Source organism: Hippocampus bargibanti, linkage group LG03 (genome assembly GCF_051943395.1).
Source record: "Hippocampus bargibanti isolate YZ-2025 linkage group LG03, ASM5194339v1, whole genome shotgun sequence".
Classification (NCBI taxonomy): domain Eukaryota; kingdom Metazoa; phylum Chordata; class Actinopteri; order Syngnathiformes; family Syngnathidae; genus Hippocampus; species Hippocampus bargibanti.
In genome coordinates, this window is record NC_142736.1 from 6719861 (window position 1) to 6745397 (window position 25537).

General features: G+C 41.9%; 1 long non-coding RNA gene across 1 annotated transcript; it reads left to right on the plus strand.

The window, feature by feature from the left end:
- The first annotated feature begins 246 nt into the window (after positions 1-246).
- On the plus strand, positions 247-25024 carry LOC148900189 (uncharacterized). Its single transcript, XR_016114414.1, has 5 exons — positions 247-323; positions 480-511; positions 14451-14694; positions 14785-15079; positions 24871-25024. It is a non-coding gene; the product is annotated as an uncharacterized LOC148900189 (long non-coding RNA).
- Positions 25025-25537: the final 513 nt, after the last annotated feature.

A 25537-nucleotide genomic window follows, 5' to 3' on the forward strand; every position in this document is an offset into this window, starting at 1 on the left:
TTTCATGATCAATTTATATTTTGCTGCGAAAATATTCATTAAGTGAGCAGAGAAATATTTTTTTTTTATTTAATTGTAGATTAGAGTAGGCCACAGAGAATTCATTCAATTACTTACTCACATGTGCACGCACACATGTAGGGAGCCTTGTAAGACTGCAACTGGTGTGTGATACAAAATAGGTGTGTGGTCAGGCCCTGCTCAGAGTGATGTGTTTTTCTTTGGAGTTGGCTAAAGGGAAGGGGAGTTATTTTGAGGGGCCTTTCTGAAACGTTCCACTGTATTCACCAGGTGGAGGGAGTGGACACTGCAGAGGAGAAGAGGTATAGTACATGCACTCTTCCCCCAATGAATAATGTGGAGGAAACTTACTTTTGATCTGATTTGTCTGTTTTGGATTTTTTTTTTATGTTATCGCATATTCTGCAACTTTTCTTGGATAATCTTTTGATTGGCTCTCTTGTTTTCATCACTGGTAGAAGCTGGCCTAGAGTTGACAGGATTGACCATGGTGAGTTATTCATTTGCCATCCAAGTAGTTATTTGTCAGGTTGAAAATACTGAACAGAATTATTTTGAAGATATGTACGTTGTGAATTATTGGCAATGGCCAACTATAGATATAAAAGATTACAGTACCACAAAGTTGAGTTTTACACCCGCAGGCTTCAGGGCTGCATAATAAAAACATAATGCTTGACAGTGTGTGGAGGTGATCATTGCAGCACATATGTGTGATGCCAGCAGTGGAAGTTGTAAAATCCTCATGATGTGGCCATGGTATCTAATGCGCTCAGAAGCCACAGAAGATACAAATGATAAGAACATAATTGCTTCGCCTCTGCATTACCATTCACACAGTTATTTTGAAAGAGATGACTGAAAGCTTCCCTCATTCGTCTTATTGTTCATTGTAGAGCTGACTTTTGCTCACCGAGTGGAAAACTCCCCTTGCAAACATTGCAAACAATACACATGTTGTTCCGCTGCAATGGAGGTCCACCCCTCGCAATATTATCCAATCAGGGTCTACTCAACAGCGGCGCATTTATCTATCGCTATCTATCGCAGCCTTCACATAACTTCTCTGTATGGTTTTACCAACGACATATTTATTTTGGCGTCAGAAACCCATTTGTTACTGAAACTGTGATACTACTTGATCAATAGCAGAACTGAGCTTCTAATCCATAATTGACAAAACGAGATGCTTTTTTTTCCCTTCCTCAGTTGTAATCAATTAGAATTTTCCTTGCTTTGGTCAAAAGCAGCTTTAGTTCTATGGCACAGTTCAGACTCAAGGCAAGTCAGAGGTCTTCCCATGAGCAAATATACATCACCTGAACAAAATATTAATTACCAAAGTACCTAACCTAACTAGCTTCCACTGAGCATCTGCAATATTGAATCTTTTCCGACCTTCAAATCCCATCTAAAAACCCACCTATTTAAAATCACATTGTCTGGATATACTGTATACAAAAGCACATTTATTATACATAGAATAAGAAAAATTCTTACAGTCCTTATGGAATGTGATTCACCTTCTAAACAGCAATTACCTTCGACCTCCTCCCACCATATTCCATCAAGCCATCAACGACCATCACAAATGTAAATAAAATGACCTTATGATACAGTACAGTGTTTTCCTTTCATTACATTACAATAGCACATTTATTATACATAGAATAAGGTATATTTTGTGTAGTCTTAATGCTTTTTTAGTAGAAAATCATGTTTTATGGAGAACTGGGAATGGATTCTTCTCTTTTTAATGGTTTCCTATGGGAAATTAATTTTTGGGATACATACTTTTAAATTTGTAAGCCAATGTATCACTGTATTATATTTTTTGTCCAGTTGTACATTTCAGTCTACTGACATTTTCTTTTGTGCCCCCATTGTGGCAAAATAAAAGGCTTTCTGATTCTGATTCTGATTTAAAGATTCTGATTTAAAGATAATTGGGAAGACGCTTGGAGACAACTGAAGAAGATAATTGGTTATGAAATATCCAACACAGGCTTAGTGATGTATGTAGGTAATATAAATCAAAGAGTGTACAAACGAGAGATATGTTATTGATAAAAGTGCTGCTGACAGCAGGCAAGAAAGCCATGACAAGAACATGGTTTAAAACTAACCCACCAACATAGAATCGATAGTTAGGAATAGTGGGGGAAATATTTGAGTTGTACATATTGAGGGTTCAAGTAGAGAAGTTTAAAAAAATGGGGAAAATTGGATCAATTAAAAAAAAAAGAAACAATGGCACCAACAATTACGGGAAGTCAAGATGGACATACATACATATATAAATTAAAAATAAGGAACACTTTTCACTGTTTATTTTCATTATTTATTTATTTTTTATTTAATCACTTTTTTCAAATATATAATTATATATAAATTTTCTTCTGTCACATACACAGGTTATTTAACCCTTTACTACCTGAATTATGTTCTAATTAGAAAAAAAATTCTGTTCAGTTTTTATGGTCACTGATGGATATAATAACATACTAGTAGCTTCCTTTTTTATTATTTTCCAATAATGTAGAAAATTTGATAATGTGTCTAATTTGGCACAATCGTCATGAAAGACCTATATTGAGTGGGTGCCTTTTTTGGAACATATGTCAAGTGCAACTTCAAAGATTAGACTTTTACCATGACATTATGACAGCTTTTTATTAAAATAATAAAATACATAAAATATTTACATAAAATACATACATAATTTACATAAAATATTTACATAAATGTTTACATAAAAATACATAGTTCCTTTACGGATAAAGAAAACTAGCTAATAACCATGGAGTAAGCAGTTCTTGTGATGATTCAAACAAAGATTTACATAGCATTTTTTTTCCAGTAAATATTAGTTTTCACCGAGCATGTGCCATGCTTGCACCTGTTGCGGTTCTTTGCAACGTATGGAACATGAGCTATGTTGTCAAACCGAATACGGTATCATCGGAGGGAAAAGAACCTCTATGTCTTTTAGCTGCGGTTCAGCTAAACAATCGATTGAGCCTCACTGTGCCGCAACACCAGATTTTTCTTGTTGCAAAATGTTAGAGTAAGGGGAAAGACGTAAACCAATTATCAAAATACAATCGATGATTCTTTCCTGGTTGGATGTTTTGAGCCAAATGGAGCACAACATTTGAGGTCACTTTTAGATCGGGAACCTTGGAGTCACTGACTGGATCTATCGTTCCTGTATATGAAATGCATACATGTAGCCATCATATCCTGCCAGCACAAACAACTTGAACCCCCAGTTCATTGGTGTATTTGGTAGACACTGCTTGAGTGCAAATCTACCTTCATAGAGTACAATTTGTTCATCAATTGACAAACGCTGTGATTTGGGTAATTCTTGAAACTTTTATCATTGGCCTTACTTTGTGCAAGGGATCATAATGTGGGCTTCCCCGGGTTCCTTGTTTTGTGTTGTCTGCTATATGCAAGTTCCTTTTTATAATTTCGAAGCGATCCCTTGACATACAGTACATTCTGCAGCATAATCAGTTAGTGGAGATAGCTTTCAAGTCCAATCCATCCGAGTGTTTGGTCATTTTGAGATTGAGAAACAATATATCAATCCCAGCCACTTCTCAAGCTCATCTTTGGCGAGACACAGGGGCTTATTGATGTCATTTTGCATTGCATAGAATTTCGACTGTTCAACAATAATATCAGAATCAGAATCAGAATACCTTTATTCGTCCCACAATGGGGAAATTTTCATCATTTTTTCATCGAAAATCCTTTGAAAATATTTGAATAGTGATAGAAGTTCATCAATGCAACAGTCACGCCTGTGTCCGATGCCAAAATGTCTTCATCAACATGGTCATCTGTTTCATTTTCATCAGGATCTGGAAAGATATACAGTACATGGGTATTTTAGAAAAAAAAAAAAAAACATGGGCACAGCAACATTCAAAAAAGCAAAAACTATACCGACCATTTGATGTCAATGCTCTTATCTTACCGTGAAATGGGCATTTCTTTCCTTACATTACATCACAAACAGAACTTCAGTCCTTTCAGATGCTTTATCATCTAGTCACTGTACTGTATTTGAGAATGTGAAATGCACATACGGTAGTGGGGACTATTTTGTCCACTAGATGGCAACAAAACTTTACATGGCACAAGTGGAAATGCAACCTATTACGTTCTTCAAAACAATCATTTCTACATTTTCTGATTACAAATTCTTTCTCTCAGATGATTTTAGTTGACATGACAATCTAATGTCCTCAAGGCCTTCAGAAGTAATTCTGCTGTCTTTGATTTGCCCCAAATAAAATATAGACTTTCAGCTTTTCCTGTCATTTTTTTCACAGAAACTTATGGACCGCCGTTTCAATAATTATATTGAGAATGCAAAGCTATGAGGTTCAGCTATTAGTGTAAAACGATCCATTCACTTACAATTATTCGCATCGGGTACTAAGTCAGGTTCAACAATATCATCATGAAAATAGCGTTAGCACGCCGAATGTTCCAAATTCGGGACAATACTTATTTTTAAAATTTCTTGGTAAATAAACAAGTTAGCGTTAGTTTATGCATTTCAGTATCAAGGTAGACCTCTTCTGAATAGCTCATAAAATCGTCGCAACATATACTTAGGTGATATTTGATCCATGACATAAATAGAAGCAGCTTTGATGATGGAGGAGCGCACGTTGTGTTGCGCAAGGAAATGATGTCACTGACGCTCTTAAAGGTAAAGCTGCACATAACATGTTTTAAAGGGACATGTAACTTGTGCTGCATCAGTTCCAATCGGCACTTGAACTGCTACCTTTAAATTTCTCAATCTATAAGCATTTATCTTTAGTGTACCGAATTTGGCCCAATCGTCCGTAAAGGATTAAATGTCTTCCCCATTAAAGGACCTTCACAGTTATAAATGTTCGTTGATATCGAAATTGATCACAAGGTGTGAATAAAAATGCAATACCCAAGAGGTACATCCACATGACCATACCTGAAGCACTGAAAACTGCCAAACACAGGCTCCAGGCTGTTCAGTCGGATAAAGAGGTACACGATAGAGAATGAGACCAAACGAACAAATAGGCTGTTCGCAGGACAACCTGTGAAAGTGAACGCTCAGTGGCAGGGTTCCAACAGCAGATCAAACCCGTCAAGGCTGGAAATTGAATGATCCTGGTAAGGCATGTGGGAGAAGCAGGTCGCACATAACAGCAGTGCAATATGGGCGGGTACACTGAAAGGGGAGCACAGCAACCTCCCTGAACAGAACCCAGTTACCATAAGGGCGGCAGACATACAAGAAAGTCTCAGATGTGAAAAATTGGACAGTATATGCTCTGTGGTCCACGCCGACTGGCTAAAGAAATTGAGAGCAGCCAGGATAGCTAAACAAAGTCAACAATGTTAATCATGAAGGATCCCTTAAAACACAGGTGTCAAAGTCAAGGCCCGCGGGCCAAATCCGGCCCGCCACATCATTTTTTATGGACCGCAAAAGCAAATCAAACGTGTTAAATTCCATGATGATTGCTGAAATCTGAGCCAAAATGTCATATTTTTGGATGTCAACCACAATAAAAGTCATTATTCTTGACTTCAGATTTGAAAACGAGTTATTCATTAATTTGCTGTGTGCTCCATATGTAATATTTGAAGGGATTTAAACATTCTAAACATTTAAACATTCCCCAAATTCATAACGGCCCTCGAGAAGAAACCATAACTACAATGTGGCCCGCGGCAAAAAAATGACTTTGACACCCTTGCCTTAAAAGCTGCAGTTCCATCCAACTATCAGCCAATAACCTGTGTCTCCACAACATGAAAGCTCGTGTCAGGCGTCATGAGCGAACCACAGAAGGGCACTGGTAGAGATACCAGAGGAGCCAAACATCAGCTACTGGTTGACAGAGCTGTCACACAAGAGTGCAGGTCCCGACATACCAATGTGTGCACAGCCTTAAGTGATTACAAGAAGCCTATGACTCGATGTCACACACATGGATAACTGAATGCTTCGGGTTGTATTAGGTGAACAGTAACCTAAGAGCCTTCGTTGCAAACTCGATGAGGATGTGGAGAACCACACTTGAAGCCAGCGGCAAGCCAATTACTCAAGTGTCCATTGAATGTGTTCTGCATAGGACTGAACCAACTCAGATACCTCCTCAGAAATGGAGCTACGATAAGTCACCTCCTCTACATGATTTAAGCTGTATGCTAACAGCGAAAGAGACAGAGACTCCTTGATCCAGACACAACCGGGCTCTACAGCACTGACATCGGGATGTCATTTGGGCTTCAGAGATGTCGTCGGATGGTGACGAAGACAGGAAAGGTCGTCCACACCGAAGGGGTTTCAGTCCCTCTCTCTCCCATGTACCTCGGGATTTCACATACCAACCTCGAACTGCCAACAAGGAAAGCGGCCACGGCCAAATCCTCCAGTGGGTGAGGCAAGTCCTAAGAAGCCAGCTCAACGGCAAGAACAAGACTATGCCCTACCAGTGATCAGATACCCTGAAGCAATAAGTTAGCCAAAGGAAGCGATTCAGACTCCTAACTATGCATGATGGGGTCCATCCCAAATCCAGCACCCTGTACGTAAGCCGTAAGGAAGGAGGCCGGGGACTAGTGAGTGTGAGTGCCAGGATGAAACATCCAATCTCCATTAATACATCAAGGAGAAGGCTCCAACGGATGACGTACTCAGCAAACGTCTCAGACAATGGGGAACATAGGAGGAGGTGTTGGAAGAGTGACCATTATGGAAGGAAAAGCCCTCACACATGATGTTGCACTGGACCATAATTGAAGTGGCTAATCTCAAGAAATCATATCAGTGGCTTGAAACAGCACAGAGGCACTCGTGCTGACTGGTCAGGAGCAGGACTTTTTTATATACTGTATCTCCTTGGAAGTCTTGCTTGTCTCCTTCCTTTATTTAGTCCAGTGGCGTCAAACTTGAAAAACATGCAGGGCTTTTTCCTGCATGATTTCCAAGTCTCTCTGTTGCAACACACCTGCTTCAAATGATTAGATCTTCAGCAAGCTCTGAGATCTGACATTGAACCTGTTATTTTGAATCAGGTGTGTTGCAACGGGGAGACTAGGAAAACATGCAGAACAGTGTTTGACTCCTGTGATGTAGTCAATCGTTAACTATGCTTTTGTGTTATTTTTCATAATGCATGTGCAGAGCTCACAAACTTGCTTTTTGTTACGAGAAAATGTAATGCTTTTTTGGGGTGGAGAGGGGTTGAAAGACAGACAGAGAGAGTAAGAGTATGAGTTTTTGATAGAGATGAGACAGAATAAAAAGTTATCATATTTAAAAGTTTCATGCTGGTATATGCTTAGTCAACATGTGTGACTCCAATACACAATTGAAGCACGGACAACCTGAGGTCCATCAGGTCAACAGCCATAGCTTGTTAACCCTTTACGGACGATTGTGCCAAAATCGGTACACTAAAGATAAATGCTTATCGATCGAGAAAATGAAAGGTAGCAGTTCAAGTGCCCATTGAAACTGATGCGGCACAAGTTACATGTCCCTTTAAAACATGTTATGTGCAGCTTTACCTTTAAGAGTGTTAGTGACATCATCTCCTTCATGCGCAGCACAACGTGCTCTCCTCCATCTTTAAAGCACCTTCTATTTTTCGTCATGGATGAAATATCACGTAAGTATATGTTGTAACTATTTGATAAGCTATTCAGAAGAGGTTTACCTTGATACCGAAATGCATAAACTAACGCTAACTTGTTTATTGACCAAGAAATATTAAAAATAAGTAACGCTATTTTCATGATGATATTGTTGATCCTGAATTGGTACCCGATGCGAATAATTGTAAGTGAATGGTGCATTCTCCACTAATAGCTGTACCTCATAGCTTTGCATTCTCAATCATATTATTGAAACAAAGGTAAATATGTTTTCTAAAATACCCACCTACTGTATATCTTTCCAGATCCTGATGAGAATGAAAGAGATGACCATGTTGATGAAGACATTTTGGCATCTGACACAGTCGTGACTGTTGCGTTGCTGAACTTCTATCACCATTCAAATACTTTCACCGGATTTTCGATGAAAACATGGATATTATTGTCGAACCTCTATGCCATGCAAAATGACATCAATAAGCCCCTGTGTCTCACCAAAGAGGAGCTTGAGAAGTGGCTGAGATTGATATTTTATTTGTCAATCTCAAAATGACCTAACACTCGGATGCATTGGGCTTGAAAGCTGTCGCCACTAACTGATTATGCTGCGGAATGTATGTCAAGGGATCGCTTCAAAATTATAAAAAGGAACTTGCATATAGCAGACAACACAAAACAAGGAACTCGGGGAAGACCAAATTATGATCACTTGCACAAAGTAAGGCCAATGATAAATCACCTGAGACAGAAGTTTCAAGAATTACCCGAATCACAGTGTTTGTCAATTGAAGAACAAATTGTACTCTATGAAGGTAGATTTACACTCAAGCAGTGTAAATAAACCAAAGAAACGGGGGTTCAAGTTGTTTGTGCTGGCAGGTTATGATGGCTACATGTATGACTGTATTCCATATACAGGAAAGATATATCCAGTCAGTGACTCCAAGGGACCCGATGTGAAAGTAAGCTCAAATGTTGTGCTACGCTTGGCTCAAAACATCCAACCAGGAAAGAATCATCGATTGTATTTTGATACTTGATTTACATCTATCCCGGGGCGGCCCGGTAGTCGAGTGGTTAGCACACCGGCTTCACAGTGCAGAGGTCGCCGGTTCGCGTCCCGGTCCGGCCTCCCTGTGTGGAGTTTGCATGTTCTCCCCGGACCCGCGTGGGTTTTCTCCGGGTCCTCCGGTTTCCTCCCACACTCCAAAAACATGCATGGCAGGCAGATTGACCACTCCAAATTGTCCATAGGTGTGAGTGTGAGAGTGACTGTTGTATGTCTTTGTGTGCCCTGCGATTGGCTGGCAACCAATTCAGGGTGCCCCCCGCCTCGTGCCCGAAGACAGCTGAGATAGGCTCCAGCAACCCCCGCGACCCTAATGAGGAATAAGCGGTACGGAAAATGAGATGAGATGAGATGAGATTTACATCTATCCCCTTACTCCAACATTTGGCAACAAGAAAAATCTGGTGTTGTGGCACAGTGACGCTCAATCGATTGGTCAGCTGAACCGCAGCTAAAAGACATTCAGAGTCTTTTCCCTTCGATGACACAGTATTCGGTTTGACAAATTAGCTCATGTTCCATATGTTGCAAAGAACCGCAACAGGTGCAAGCATGGCACATGCTCGGTGAAAACTAATATTTACTGCAAAAAAAAAGCAACGTAAATCTGTGTTTTAATCATCACAAAAACCGCTTTGCATTATTCCATGGTTCTTCGCTAGTTTTCTGTATCTGTAAAGGAACTACAGTAAAGTCTCGTTATATCGATATCGGTTATATCGATAGTACCGCTTATTACGATACTATTTTCATTTCCCTTGCACATTTCTAGTCTTTTTATGTATAATTATACCCGGTTATTACGATAATCCGGTTATTACGGTGCTCCTTTTCATACCCGGCCGGCCATTTTTGTTGTTTATATCGATATATCTGTCGCGCCATTGGTCAACTTGGTCACGTGTCTTGTTACGTGAGCCGCCATCGGTCGCGCCATTGGTCGACTTGGTCACATGAGCCGCCATCGTTCGCGCTATTGATCGACTTGGCCGTGTGACTTTGTCACGTGACACGCCATCGGTCGCGCCATTGGTCAACTTGGTCACGTGTCTTGGTTACGTGTCACGCCATCAGTCGCGCCATTGGTCGACTTGGTCAGGTGACTTGGTTACGTGCCCAGCACCCGTGTAGCAGAGCCATTTTCATTTTCAGACGCTAGCTCGTGTGTAGCAGACGAGATTGAAGTGTTTGTGCTAAAAGGTAAAAATGGGAAGCAGAAGAAGATTGATGACTTTTTTAAATTGTATACATAATACAGTAAGATGTAAGCGTTGCAGTTTCCCTGTTGTGTTATGTACATGCCCACTGTACTGTATATGAATGCAATCGTTTTTTGCAACAATGTTTCTTGTTTTGTCTGCTGAAGCGCGATGATTTTGAAAATTATTAACATCCATACTGTGTATTAAAGGACAGCCGATGTCACTTTTTATTCAAATGCAAATAAAAATGACTTCACGCCAAGACATCTTGCATTGCTTGTGAATCCAAACAATGGCTTCAGATTCGGATAATATGCTTTCTTGTTACACATCCAGTTATGAATATGTTTTAAATACACTGTAGTTCTGAAGATTAAAGCATACATGTTTACAATCATTAAAGAATTATATGTGCCATTTTGAGGCAACATTGGGGGAACATCTCTGACCCAAAAAAAAGGGAGCTAATGGCCAGCTCCGTTTCTTATATGGCGCTTGGCTGCCCTCTTTTGGCGGCTTTTGTTTAATGCAGTTCGGAGCAGGATCGGATATATCGATAGTCCCGGTTATAGCGATATTTTTTCGGACTCCCTTGAATATCGATATAACGAGACTTTACTGTATGTATTTTTATGTAAACATTTTATGTAAATATTTTATGTAAATTACGTATGTCTTTTATTTAAATATTTTATGTATTTTTTTATTTCAATAAAAAGCTGTCATATGGATAAAAGTCTAGTCTTTGAAGTTGCATTTGACATATGTTCCAAAAAAGGCACCCACACATTTGAGGTCTTTCATGATGATTGTACCAAAAAAGCAGTGATGTGCAGTCAGGGGAGGCAGGTGAGGCTGTGCCTCACCTGTCATCATAGAAATATCAAATGACAAAATAAATTAAACAGTTATATTTATTTTGTGATTTGTACTTTAATGTTCTTTTCCATTTAACTTCACAATTTTAGTTTTTTTTTTAAATCGCTGAATTTTCACATTTACGGTTCAAAAGTGGAGACGAGCGGTGAGGCAGCAGCCGGCTGAGCCTCACCATGGATTGCGCAATGACTATGCGAACTGTGCTGGCTTGCTCTGCAGTGAGACCACATTGATGTCCCTCTGCATATCGCTATTAAAGTGTTCAAAAGCATTTAGTATATATGAACAAAATGTCTACAGTTTAGCTGGTATATATAATGTAGAGCTTTTACTGAGCGAGTTTCATGTTCTGTAGCCACAAAGGGACATAAGTCTTCTTGTGCCGGTCCCAAGCCCGGATAAATACAGAGGGTTGTGTCAGGAAGGGCATCCGACGTAAAAGCTTGGCCAAAACAAACATGCGTATCATACCTCTGAAGATGGAGGTTACTGATTCGCTGTGGCGACCCCTTGAAGGGAAAAGCCGAAAGGAAAAGAAGATAATGTAGAGTCACTGTACATTATAAACACTGTACTACAGTGTTTATTTTATTTTATTTTTATCAAATCTGTGTGCACAGGTGAGGCACACAGTTCTCTTGCCTCATTACAGGGGGCGCTGGTGATTAGAGAATCTTCTTGCGACTCCTCGGCTGCAGAATAATAGAATTAGTGAGAGCAAGCTATAGTAAACAGTTAGCAAGTTAAGTGCAACCATCCAGTCATTTTTTCGTGTTGCTTGGACTTATTTTCAGAATGGTGGATTACATATCTAAATTGAAAGAATTTTCTAAACTGGACTTTCAATTAAAGCAGGAGATAATAATTAAAGGAAGACCAACATCGGACTGTATAGCTCACAAACGGTGAGGGATGAATGTAAATCTCCTGGACAGCTTCTCAGCTTTTGGCCAAGAAGGATCTCATTGAAACTATTCCTGAAACGACAACGTTGCTCCAGCTCGTGCTCACTGTTCCAGCTACGACACCATCAGTGGAGCCGTCATTCTCAGCACAAAAGGAACTTGGTGCTGCTCACTCTCTCCACTGCAGCACCGCATGCTCCACTAACCATTGACGGTGCTGCATTGGAGAGAGTGAGCAGCACCAAGTTCCTGGGAGTGCACATATCCGAAGACCTGTCCTGGAGCCACAACACGGCATCACTGGCCTAGAGAGCCCACCAGCGCCTGTAATTCCTCCGCAAGCTCAAAAGAGTTGGAGCCCCGACCCCCATCACGACCTCCTTCTACCGCGGTACCATCGAGAGCATCCTGACCAGCTGTATCACCGTTTGGTACGGCGCCTGCAGCGTGTCCTGCCGTAAGACTCTGCAGCGCATCGTGCGGACAGCTGAGAAGATCATCGGTGTCTCTCTCCCCCCCTCCAGGACATTTACAACACCCGCCTCACCCGCAGAGCCATCAGGATCGCTGGCGATCCCACCCATCCCTCCCACAGCCTCTTCAGCCTGCTACCATCGGGTAGGAGACTGCGGAGTCTCCGAGCCAAGACCAGCAGGCTCAAGGACAGTTTTTTCCACCAGGCAGTCCGGAGACTGAACTCCCTCCCAGCCCTGCCCAGCCTGCCCCTTCCAACTGCTAGACTCACCAAACTCTTGAGTACACGCTACATGCTGTACTTTCATCCTGAACTCTATTTTTTTTGTTCTTTCTCATTTTTTTCTGCAAGACCTCACTTCAACCCTTTCTTGTTGTTTGTATTTGCATTGGATTGGATTGGATTGGATTGGATATGCCTTTATTAGTCTCACAGTGGAGAAATTTACATTTCGCAGCAGCAAAGTGATGAAAGGAATGAAAGTAGAAAAACAAAATACATGAGCTGCTGGAAAGGCAGCCACTCTCGCGGCGCCGTCGTGAAGTCAAAATAACAAAAAAAAACTAAATACAGTAAAGTCTCGTTATATCGATATTCAAGGGAGTCCGAAAAAATATCGATATAACCGGGACTATCGATATATCCGACCCTGTTTGCATGTAATTTTCTCTGTGCGTGCATAGAAATAGTATCGATATAACCGGGACTATCGATATATCCGATATCGATATAACGAGACTTTACTGTAACAAATAATATGACAGCATAGAGACACTATGACAAAACAAAGACACAGAGAGACATTCATTCTTCAGGACTTGCTGTACCCTCTTTGTGATGACATGAAGCAGTTCTAGATGAATTACTACATTACGTCACTTTATATACGTCACATCCTCACTTTACATATGTCACTACCTCACTTTACATACGTCACTACCTCACTTTGCAGACGACACTGCCTCAATTTACATTCAGAAATTACATGTATTGTCTGTTGTCAATGGTATGTCTTTTTTGCCACGTTATAAGTGCCTTGCATGCCTTGCACGCTGGGTCCGAGAGGACCTTAATTTCATCTGTGCTGTATGTCATGCATATTAGCATATTTGACAATAAAGCTGACTCTGACTCTGAAAAGACTGAGAGGGCTACGTGTTAGACCTTGTGAGAAGGAGAGAGAAAGAAAGAGAAAGAGAGAGGGAGTGAGGGGGGAGAGAGAAAGAGAGGGAGAGAGAGAGAGAGAGAGAGAGAGAGAGAGAGAGAGAGAGAGAGAGAGAGAGAGAGAGAGAGAGAGAGAGAGAGAGAGAAAAAAAAAGAGAGAGAAAGCAGGGGCTGACTGTCAAGGCCGGCAAAGCCTTCTCTGCTGGCCTAAAAATATCTGAATCACGGCCTGATGTTAATTATTTTTTGTCCATTAATTCACATTAAATAATCACATATTGTCTTTCAGCTACATTTCAAATCAAACTGATGCTTTAACCAATCAGATTTCGAGTTGGTGACCCAAAAGGGGTACCTGCACCTTCTTGCAGGCATTGGTCAAGGTCAGAATTTTCACCAATCATAGTTTGCGAAAAGTATACTGGCCAGAGTTAGCACACTCAGTCGCGAGCTGCATAAGCAAATATATTGTGTTCATTTAATAGTGGTTTTGTCAACCAACTCTGGCTGAAGGAGTATAACAAAATGATTTGGTTGACGATTTACTGTTAATACCATTTTCATGACGGACTTTTCAAGAAAAGTTGGACATCATTAAGAAAGGTCGGACGAGCAAAAATTGCAAATAATATTGTAATTTTATGAGGTTATTATTGATGATTTGCCATCCTTCGCCAATCATCTTCTCTGCGGTGTAAAATAACTTCTGACCTGGTGTGAAAGAGCAACTTCTGAGCCCATATCATAAATCCATATGCTCATGGTAAATACTCAAAGAGTTTGATGACCGTATTTCCTTCTTCAGTTTTTTACAATGGCACTACTGAAGGCCTAGAAGTAACATGCATGGTTTGCAGGTTTGGGGGGGGGGGGGTAAATCTTTTTTTTTTGCAGTCATGTTAGTCATTAGTTCACTGAGAAGTTTTATTTTGTTTCGGAGCGGAGAAAAGCTTTAGTCTGAATCCGTTGATGTCTCCTTTGCTCAGTCGTCTCTCAGAACATACTTCTCTACGGATGCAGTTGGACTGTCCAAAATTACTTTTGTAATTGGTTTCCAGAGCACCCCTCTCCATTCAGCTGTGAACCAAGAGTGAGTGGTGTACTGGTTCCTGAGTACCCAGAACACACATATCAGTACACCCATTCGGCCATGTCTCAAAGATACTCAGACCAGAGGAGGAACACCAGAACAGCTGATGCAAGGAGAATGGAAAGAACAAGGTGGGACCAAGGCAACACTCAGAACAGCAACCCAAACATTAGCCATAACCACCGTTCAAAGAGGCTTGCCATGCTTTCCAGGTATCAAAAGCAACACTCGGTACAACAGTGCTACCGATCTCTCTTTTATGTGAAATTTATTCTGACTTAGAGTTTTCTGATTTTCTCAAGGTCCTTGATTCTGTGTCACTCTCAAACCAACGATGACTGCTCCAGTCTTGAAGGAAAGGCGTTCGATCAGATGGTGATGTCACAGGAGAGAAGGACATGGTGTTTAGGCTGGAAAGCAGACGTGGCCACTGAGGATAAAACAGGGTGTGAGAATGTCGCAATCAAACACTGGAGGATGCGGCATTCAACCCTGGACACCAGTGGAGGCAGAGTAGCAGACAAACAAATGAAGAAAAAAAACACCACCCCTTTGAGTGAAAATAAAAAGAACTTGCAGAGATCTTTTAGCATCAAGGTATGGATGCAGTTGCTTTCACTCAACATCCTTATCACAACCGAAGCACAAGAATATGTTGTGAGGAAAAATGTTTTATCAATTGATTCAAAACGTTTGTGTAAGCTCTCAGTCGTACAGGAGTGGTCCATCGATGAGAAGGTTTCTTCAGCCGTCATCTGTACAAAAGTGAAGGTTTCGGACGTTTCGCCTCCTATCCAAGAGGCTTCGTCAGCGAACTAAAGTCTGACTGGTCGTATCGGCCCTATTTATATATCCCTAATGTCCAGACCTGGTGGCGCCGGACACAGCTATGATGGGTCCCTACTCTCAGGTTGGGGGGGCAGAGGACCCCTCCCTGTGGCCCCACTGATTGTTCCTACATTCCTGACTAACGACTGGCCTATTACCCCCACTCCCACCGGTATCACCTCATCAGCATAACGACCCTATTCAGCATTACGAAAGTTGCCTAACCTGTTTTGCCTAAGCAAGCTATTGTATGAGCGATCCAAATTGAACCTCACCCCACCATATACACATGTATATCATATTTTGTCCCACCTTTTGTAATCAGTGAATCTTTACCTTCTTTAAATATCACTCTTGTCCCATTGGTGGTCGCCTTCTTGACAGAAAAAATGTCCAGGGGGTATGGAATTTATAAAGTGTCTCTCAGCGTCATTTAATGTCTTCGTACTTTGAAATCTATCAAAGACACCTCAGCATCTCCCTTTTTCTGTGCGACTCCGCTGCATTGTGTGCCGTCCGCCAGCTCCACACAGTGTATTTCTCGTCTGAATGTGTTGTCAAAATCTTTGAACATGGTCACGTCGGTGTGAAGTGGCTCCTGTGTCCACCATCAATCCTCTCTCTCGGATATCGCGACCCAAATGCTCCCTGGATCTGGTCTCGCCGTCCCTCATCTTGAGCACGTTGTCTGTGCCATCTTCTGACGCTTAACTGGCATCATCTCGTCTGTACTTGTCCTTACGCCTATACGTGTCTTTGTGTGTCTTGCTTTTGCAATGACTGCATCATGTCTTCTGTCGACATTCTCTTGCTTTGTGGCCTTTGATCCCACACTTGAAACACCCTATGTTTGTGTCATCACTGTGCTGGTCACGGGTGTTGGTTTTGGTGGGGTGTCGCCCACTCCGACCCTTTGTCTTCATCACACTGTTCCTTGACTCAGTGTACAATTTCTCAGTTGCTTCAAAACTACGTAGCTTTGTCTTTAATTCTGCAAACTTGATTTCATCTTCGTAGGGTGTCCGGGCTCTCCCTTAGAGATAAGGTGAGAAGCTCGGTCATCCGGGAGGGTCTCAGAGTCGAACCGCTTCTCCTCCACATCGAGAGGAGCCAGGTGAGGTGGCTCGGGCATCTGATTAGGATGCCCCCAGGACTCCTCCCTGGTGAGGTGTTCCGAGCATGCCCCACTGGCAGGAGACCCCGCGGACGACCCAGGACACACTGGAGAGACTGTGTCTCCCAGCTGTGCCATCTTCTGACGCTTAACTGGTATCATCTCGTCTGTACTTGTCCTTACGCCTATACGTGTCTTTGTGTGTCTTGCTTTTGCAATGACTGCACCATGTCTTCTGTCAACATTCTCTTGCTTTGTGGCCTTTGATCCCACACTTGAAACACCCTATGTTTGTGTCATCACTGTGCTGGTCACGGGTGTTGGTTTTGGTGGGGTGTCGCCCACTCCGACCCTTTGTCTTCATCACACTGTTCCTTGACTCAGTGTACAATTTCTCAGTTGCTTCAAAACTACGTAGCTTTGTCTTTAATTCTGCAAACTTGATTTCATCTTCGTAGGGTGTCCGGGCTCTCCCTTAGAGATAAGGTGAGAAGCTCGGTCATCCGGGAGGGTCTCAAAGTCGAACCGCTTCTCCTCCACATCGAGAGGAGCCAGATGAGGTGGCTCGGGCATCTGATTAGGATGCCCCCAGGACTCCTCCCTGGTGAGGTGTTCCGAGCATGCCCCACTGGCAGGAGACCCCGCGGACGACCCAGGACACACTGGAGAGACTGTGTCTCCCAGCTGGCCTTGGAACGCCTCGGGATCAGCCAGGATGAGCTAGAAGAAGTGGCTGGGGAGAGGGACGTCTGGGCTTCCCTACTGAAGCTGCTGCCCCCGCGACCCGACCTCGGATAAGCGGCAGAGGATGGATGGATGGATGGATGGATGGATGATTTCATCATTTGAATGTGCCACATGTATTGCGAATGGCTTGAAACTTGCTGGTAGTCCTTTTAATACCATGGCAACAAATAGTCCATCTCCCATAGTTTCACCTGCATTTCGGAGTCTGTAACACTTTCGTCGTTCCTCTTTTGAAGTGACGTGAGCGTGGTGTACAGATTTATTTTTCGTGCTTTTCCGTTGCCATAATATTCTCTCAATATCTTCAAATACTTTCTTACATCATCAGGTCCATCCCCCATGATTAGTGAGAGGCTCTTGTAATCAAGCATATTTATCAATTCGGCGTATGCATATGCATTTTTCTCTGCATCCGTAGCCATTTCGGAACTCGTCGCCGGCTCCCCGAGCACGGTGTTCTTTAGTCCCAATAAATGAAAATGTCATAGCATTTTTGTTTCACATATCTAGTACTTAGCTGCATCTCCATCGAATGGCAGTCGAGGGGGCCTGCTTGCCGCTCGTCGATCCATCTTGACCGCTTGTTAGCTTTCCGCTCTTCCAACTTGGATACACTTCTGGCTTCACTTTATCTCCCAAACGTCTCCTGGGCCCATAACCTGTTGAGATCTTGAGTGCTTATGCGACGCATTTGGGAGAATAAAGACTCGAGATGGTCCTTCTTGTTTAGGTCATACAAGTAGGATATTTATTTGACGGAGCGCAAAGAGCAGACGCTGCTCTCATCGTCGTACAAGAAGTCACTCACACACACTGGCTTTGATCGCTGTCAAACAACGTGATGTCGCGTTGTGGTTGGGTTGCCAGATCCGCTCAATATTACAGCATTTCACAAAATGAGGATACAATGTAACTTTCTTAACAGAGCAGAAACAGTGAAATTGGTTTCAGTCAACTAATAATTTATAGTTTCCTTTACAACCTACCACAATAGATTTTCCATAGATCCTTGTCTATTTACATACATTTTGACCACAGTCCAATGATTTTTTTGTCACGTTCCGAACGAGGAAGAGTGAGACCCGTCTCATTGGAACGAAAAGAGTAGCTGGATCCTCAAAGCAAACGACAGAGACAGTAGATCCGTTCAGAGGGTACAGTTATCCAGGAAATAACTGTCTGGTCATTCTTAATGATTTCCATCTTTTCTTGAAAAGTCTGTCTTGAAAATGGCAGTAAATCTCCAACCAAATCCATTTCTTCTCCTCCTTCAGGCATGGTGGGTTGACAAAACCGCTATAAAATTAACACAATATATTTGCCTATGCAGCACACTCCCAATACAGTGTGCTAGCTCTGGCCATTAAGCGCTTGTCACTAGTGGCTAGTAATAAGAGCGGTTTTTGCAAACTACCATTTCCTGGCTTGGTACCACTTTTGGGTTGCCAACAGTTTGATTGACAGGACCTCCATAACTCATTGTGAAGGCGTCCAGGTAGATTTCTGACCCTGGTAACAAATGGTGGGTGAAATGTGATTGTTTAAATGCTTAAATACGAAAAAACACATCTGGAAGCAGCACAACAGAAGGAAAGCAATAAAATGAAGCTAAAAAACAATTTCGAATTATTGAATAAGAATTCATGTACAAACTATAAATAACATCAGTCCGTGCTTCAGATATTTTTAGGCCAGAAGAGAAGGCCTTGCGGGCCTTGCGGGCCTTGCGGGCCTTGCGGGCCTTGCGGGCCTTGCGGGCCTTGCGGGCCTTGACGGTCCACTAATGAATAAATGAAAGCACAAATTCTTCCTCTTGGCACAATCTGTGAGAAATAGTGCACCACTAATACCTTCCCAGAGCACAGTTTATTTGGCATTTCTTGTATTTCTTGGCGAAGGAAAGGAAATTGCAATAAATAAATAAATAAATAAATAGTAAGCCTTGTAAGCTTGTAAGCCACCCCTTACAAGCAGAGCTGCGGCATCAAACATTCACAATTGTCATGATCTGGTTGGCGACCAACGGGGGGCGCTGTTGGCCCCGCCTGCACCTGCACAGGTGCTGGTCGTCCCGATCAGATTGGCGACCAACGGGTAGCGACGTCAGCCCTGCCGGCAGCCTCGCAGGTGCTGGTCGTTATAATCAATGACACTTAAAAGGACACCGGGCACGATCATCCGGTGCCGATTCATTGTTTGTTTTGCTGCTTGTTTGCTGCATGCATTGTGTACGTGTTTGTTTAACCTTGGCGGATTTACACTTGGTTTTCTTTTGCTACTTTGTATTTTTTTCCATTCAGATCATTTTGATGTTTTACATTTTGTTACTGCTGACCTTTATTTTAATACAATTTGTCAAACAACCTCCTGCTCCCTCCTGCCTGCTTTTTGGGATCCGAACCCGCCATCACCACCTCGCAAACCGTGACAACAATGTTCACGTCAGATGTCAGAAGTGATTGAGGGGAAGTGCCAAAGCCAGCATTTAGGCTCCTTCCCTCAAGTCTGCATGATTGAAACATATTGTAACGACACACGTAGAAAATGTAGTTGTTTTGAATAGTGTAATTCACTTAAAGGACAACCGACGTCACTTTTTTGTTTTTTAACTGACACCAGAAAAATGTTTTATAGCATCCAAAATACCCAAAGCACCAATGCAAAACACCAATAAAAATGACTTAAAGTGTCCAAAATCTGCAAAAAATTGAGCTGCGAATTGGGCATTTTCAGAAAGTCCCGCCCCCAGTTCGTGACGTCACACCAAGACGTCTTGCATTGCTTGTGAATCAAAACAATGGCTTCAGATTCGGAGAATATGCTTTCTTGTTACACATCCAGTTATGCGTATGATTCCAATAGTTCTGAAGAGGAAAGCATACATGTTTGCAATCGATTAAAGAATGTATCTGTGCCATTTTGAGGCAACATTGGGGAAAATCTCTCACCAAAAAACAAAGACAAAATGGCGACCTCCGGTGGCTACCTCCGTTTCCACAGGCTGATAAATTCCTTATATGGCGCTTGGATGCCCTCTTCCGGCCTTCTCGCGGCTTTTGGGTGCAACACGAGGTCCCCAGACCAAACAAATACAGCAACGTATATTGACGTGATGGAAGGACCGTTACAATGCATCTTTTTTACGGTGAAGGGCGGTCCTTTAGTGACGTCACATACGGACTTGTCACCAACTCAAAAATGAGACTTCCTGAATATTCAGCGCAAGTCTTAAAACGTAAAATATAGCTATATGCGGTGGAATCTTTTTAAAATACGCTCAGTAGAAGTCATTTCAAGCCATTTTACAAATTATGGACACAACTTGTCTGGAGACGTCGGTTGTCCTTTAAGTTCTAGCAAACTGTATGTCACCAGTGGACAAGACACAAATGAGTTCGGTCAAACATCTTCAAGTCAGTAATTCCAAGACAAGACAATGCCAATTCACTACACAAGTCTTTGATCTCAAATTAATTCTCACCAAATCGGACTTGTTTTATTTGTGGCACAGATATAATCACATGCTGGTGTTTGTATGCTTGTAGTTTGTGGGTTGCAACTCGTCTGAATGTCAAATGTTCACACAAACACAGCCTTTGTGTTTCTTCCTTTACACAGCAAGGCCACGAATTCCACAGCATATCAGTAAACCACATACCAAAATACCACATTCGACCCTTCTGTCAATGTTCCGTCTTCAGCTGTGCTAAACTCCTTTGAGGCTGTGTCCTTGACCCGTTTAAAGGATTTTTGTCTCATTGAAATAATATGGCTCCCCCTGTGACGCTCATCGTCCACATTTCTTTCAGGAAATAATCGGGAGCGAGTATTGGCACATCGGTCTTAGCCATTATAATAATAATAATAATAATAATAATAATAATAATAATAATAATAATAATAATAAATTTCATTTATAAGCACCTTTCAAAACACCAAAGGTCACTTTACAGTCACAGGATAAAGTCTTTCTGTGGGTGAACAGTGGCAGCCACATGCGCCAGCCACATGCGCCTGCGTTCACTCAACCTCAAAGGAACTCAAATAGATAGAAAGCTAGCTAGCGAGTGGATAGTAAATAAATAGCTAATTGATACCCAGCTAGACAGCTTACAGCCAGTCAGCAAGACAGCTAATAGTTAGCCAGCTAGCTAATGGATAGCTAATAAGTAGCTAATAGATAGCCAGATAGATAGCCGTGGGTTTTCTCCTGGTCCTCCGGTTTCCTCCCACACTCCAGTGACCCGCGGTATGGAAAATGAGATGAGATATATATAAAAAAAAATCCTCGTCTCACCTCCCCTGGGTGGTGTCTGTCCCCCATTTTAGCTCGGGTCCTCTACCAGAGGCCAGGAAGCTTGAGGGTTCTGCGCAGTATCCGTGCTGTTCCCAGCACTGCGCTTTTCTGGACCGAGATATCCGATGTTGTTCCCGGGATCTGTTGCAACCACTCGTCGAGTTTGGGGGTCACTGCCCCGAGTGCTCCGACCACCACAGGCACGACTGTCACCTTTACCTTCCAGGCTCTCTCCAGCTAACTCTCTGAGCCCTTGGTATTTCTCAATTTTCTCATGTTCCTTCTTTCTGATGTTTCCATCACTCGGGACCACTACATCCACGACAACGGCTTTCCTTTCCCCTTTATCTATGACCACGATATCTGGTTGGTTAGCCATTACCATCTTGTCAGTCTGTATCTGGAAGTCCCACAGGATCTTTGCTCGGTCATTGTCTACTATCTTGGGAGGTGTTTCCCATTTTGACCTTGGGGTTTCCAGTCCATACTCCGCATAGATGTTTCGGTACACTACGCCACCCACCTGGTTATTCCGCTCCATGTAGGCTTTCCCTGCCATATATATATATATATATATATATATATATATATATATACAGTAGAGTAAAGTCTCGTTATATCGATATTCAAGGGAGTCCGAAAAAATATCGATATAACCGGGACTATCGATATATCCGACCCTGTTTGCATGTAATTTTCTCCGTGCGTGCATAGAAATAGTATCGATATAACCGGGACTATCGATATATCCGATATCGATATAACGAGACTTTACTGTATATATATATATATATATATATATATATATATATATATATATATATATATATATATATAAAACGATACTTTGCTGTATATATATATATATATATATATATATATATATATATATATATATATATATATATATATACTTTACTGTATATATATATATATATATATATATCGGATATATCGATAGTCCCGGTTATATCGATATTTTTTCAGACTCCCTTGAATATCGATATAACGAGACTTTACTGTATATATATATATATATATATATATATATATATATATATATATATATATATATATTGCTGACAAAGTTTCTTGGATAAGAAGTGAAACGTCCGACACCTTCAAAGAAGTACAGATGACTGCTGAAGAAACCTTTTCTTCGATGAACCACTCCAGTACGACTGAGAGCTTACACAGACGGACGGATACCTGTCCATGTTAAGCACTTTGTTGCAGCTTCAGCTGTTGTTAAAGCACTATATAAATCAGTATGTATGGTATTGTATAGTATTGTATTCTATACATTCATGCAGAAAAATATATTTTAACAATTAAAGATTTGTGCTGTGTAGGAATGAATTTCAGAACCTCTTGTCGTATTTCGCTATGCTCCCTGTCTGACATAGAAGACCTACGTGAGTTACTTGTGCACAAATGTGTGTTGCCGAGCAGTTCTTCACATGATTAGCCTAGATGGGCCTGGCATAAGTGAGGTGGATGTGAATTTGAAATTAGCCAGCCAATTAACCTCATCTCATCTCATCTCATTTTCCGTACCGCTTATTCCTCATTAGGGTCGCGGGGGTTGCTGGAGCCTATCTCAGCTGTCTTCGGGCACGAGGCTGGGGACACCCTGAATTGGTTGCCAGCCAATCGCAGGGCACACAAAGATGTACAACAGTCACACTCACACTCACACCTAGGGACAATTTGGAGTGGTCATGCCATGCATGTTTTTGGAGTGTGGGAGGAAACCGGAGGACCCGGAGAAAACCCACGCGGGTCCGGGGAGAACATGCAAACTCCACACAGGGAGGCCGGACCGGGACACGAACCGGCGACCTCTGCACTGTGAAGCCGGTGTGCTAACCACTCGACTACCGGGCCGCCAATTAACCTTGAATAATAAATATGAATGAAACCTCTGCCATTACCATCCTTCCCAAGGCGTCACATATGGATGCCTTTTTTGGGCAGTATGAGCGTGCGGGGGTGGAGGGTGGGGGGGTTAAATAATTGTGCAGGGGTGCAGGGTTTGATTCCGACTGAGGCCTCCCAGTTTGTAGAGTTTGTTCGGCCCGGGGGCGTGGGTTTACTCTGGGTACACATTCCAAAAACATGCATCGCATGCTGATTGAACACTCGAGATCGGGGGTGGCCATCCAGACAGAGACCAAGACACACTTTTTTATTGACTGTGTAACTGTCAAGAGCCATATCATACAGATAGGCACAAATAAGTATCACTGTATCATTTCCCGGGTGCGCACACCCACACTCATACGCACACACACACACACACACACACACACACACACACACACACACACACACACACACACACACACACACACATATATATATATATATATATATATATATATATATATATATATATATATATATATATATATATATATATATATATATATATATATATATATATATATATATATATATATATATATATATATATATATATATATATATATATATAATCATGTTAAGCCACATTGGTTGAAAATGTCACGCACCAAATAGGTAATGACAGACGTTGACTCCAACAGTACTAAACCACAGGACAGTCAGATTCAACAATGAATCTTGTGTGCACTGTCTCACACATACAAACTCTTAGTTCAACCAAGTCAACAAACAAAAATATATGAACGTTTTATTTTGAATGCAAAGACATCTGGCATTTCAGCATTTCAATGTAACTATTACATCTTGATAAGACCCTGAAAATTTGAGTTACTATGTTAATACTGGGCGGCCCGGTAGTCAGCACACCGGCTTCACAGTGCAGAGGTCGCCGGTTCACGTCCCGATCCGGCCTCCCTGTGTGGAGTCGGCATGTTCTCCCCGGACAATGTGGGTTTTCTCCGGGTCCTCCGGTTTCCTCCCACACTCCAAAAACATACATGGCAGGCAGATTGACCATTCCAAATTGTCCCTCGGTGTGAGTGTGAGAGTGACTGTTGTACGTGTTTGTGTGCCCTGTGATTGGCTGGCAACCAATTCAGGGTGTCCCCCGCCTCGTGCCCGAAGACAGCTGAGATAGGCTCCAGCACCCCCCGCGACCCTAATGAGGAATAAGCGGTACGGAAAATGGATGGATGGATGGATGTTAATACTGGAACTGGGCACCCCCTGTGATATAATGGCACATCCTGTCTGTTCATCATCCTTACTATAATGCAACCTGTTAAAGCCTCTGGCTCTTCTCTATCCACTTATAAATTGCACCATTTATTTTCTTTGTCCTTGACTCTGATCCAAATAACTTGCAGGTAGACACTATGATAGTAATAAAGCTTGACTTATCTCCTTGCCTCAAACATTCTTTTCAAGTTATGATTGTTTACTTTGTTTTTCTGACTTTGTTTATATATGTTGTAGGACAGCAGTATTTGGAAGATGTGTGTTGCCAGAAGAGCAACGGAGGATGTGTGGATCCCACAAAAGGCAGACAATTGTGGCCGAACAGAAAACAACCACAATAATGTGGAGCCTAGAACGAATGGAGTGGATGCAAAAAGGCACACAACTATTTGTGCTGGACAAAGCCGGCAAGTTTAACCCTTTCATGAACCCCGTGACCTAATAACATGATAATCTGTCGACTCTAGTAACCGCTGTCCCTAAAAAGGTTAATTAAGCACATTTTACTTTGTCACGCAAAACACCTCGAACTATATTGGTCGTATTAGAAACTTGAGTTAAGCAAATATGAGCATCTGAAATACTAAATAAAATACACATTTGCTGTACAGTATTTTATACTTGGATATGCTGCATGCTAATCTAATGAGGCATCTCCTTCGTCCTACTTGTGCAGAAATCTCTCCCTGGTTTTGTGTTGAAATCATTTTGCATTAATCACCCAAGGTTCCCGACACAACAGAAAGGTGTGCAAAACTGTGGTGAGACCAGTCATGATTTTTCCGACTGGAAACAGAGTACAGAAGAAAAGATGGGAAGCAGAGCTGGGAGTTACAGCAGAGATGAAGACGTTGAGATTTTCTTCGGGAGTGACCAGGTTGGATAGGATCAGGAATGAGTATAT